Genomic DNA, 654 nt, shown 5'->3' on the forward strand with positions numbered 1-654 from the left:
TCCCGTATGGTCTAGTGGCTAGGATACCTGGCTTTCACCCAGGAGGCTCGGGTTCGATTCCCGGTACGGGAAACTTTTTATTTTCCTTTTCGAACAGAATTAACACTGTTTCTTAGTAATAATAATAATAGATTTTCATATCGTTATGATATCCTTTGTGTTAGTCAGCGTTTTATCTAGGTACCTGCAGCTATTACAAACAGTGGCAACACGTGGCAGTACTCATGTGGTGGCAACCCCCTGCCAAGCACCCTTAAACTTTAATGAGTTAAAGTTGTGTCTGCCTGTCTGGCAAGGGGTTGCCACGATATTAAGTGTCTAGCAAATGGCAATGCATAACGTGATTAATTCTAGTAGGTACGAAGAAAATATAAAAATTTACACTTTATAATTTGACGTGAGATTTTTTATACCTGTTACCTGCCATTAAAGCCATTATAAACTTCACAGTCGCTGACCTTTCCTCCCTATGTTAGGGACAACATGCAGAGAACCTTCAACTTTTATAAAATAACGAAGGTCTGGCCGTCCCGGGCTTTCTCTCTATAGGTATTTGATGGGTAGGATTATTTTACAACTTAGGGGAGTTGGCACTGAAGCTGAAGCACAGGTTTACCTTAGTTTAGCTTCAGAAGCTAATATTCTGGAATAATG

At 40.2% G+C, this 654-nt stretch overlaps 1 non-coding gene across 1 annotated transcript; it reads left to right on the forward strand.

Moving 5' to 3' along the window:
* TRNAE-UUC (transfer RNA glutamic acid (anticodon UUC)) lies at window positions 1-72 on the forward strand. Its single transcript has one exon. It is a non-coding gene; the product is annotated as a tRNA-Glu (tRNA).
* Window positions 73-654: the final 582 nt, after the last annotated feature.

Source organism: Maniola hyperantus, chromosome 13 (genome assembly GCF_902806685.2).
Source record: "Maniola hyperantus chromosome 13, iAphHyp1.2, whole genome shotgun sequence".
Taxonomy (NCBI): Eukaryota; Metazoa; Arthropoda; class Insecta; order Lepidoptera; family Nymphalidae; genus Maniola; species Maniola hyperantus.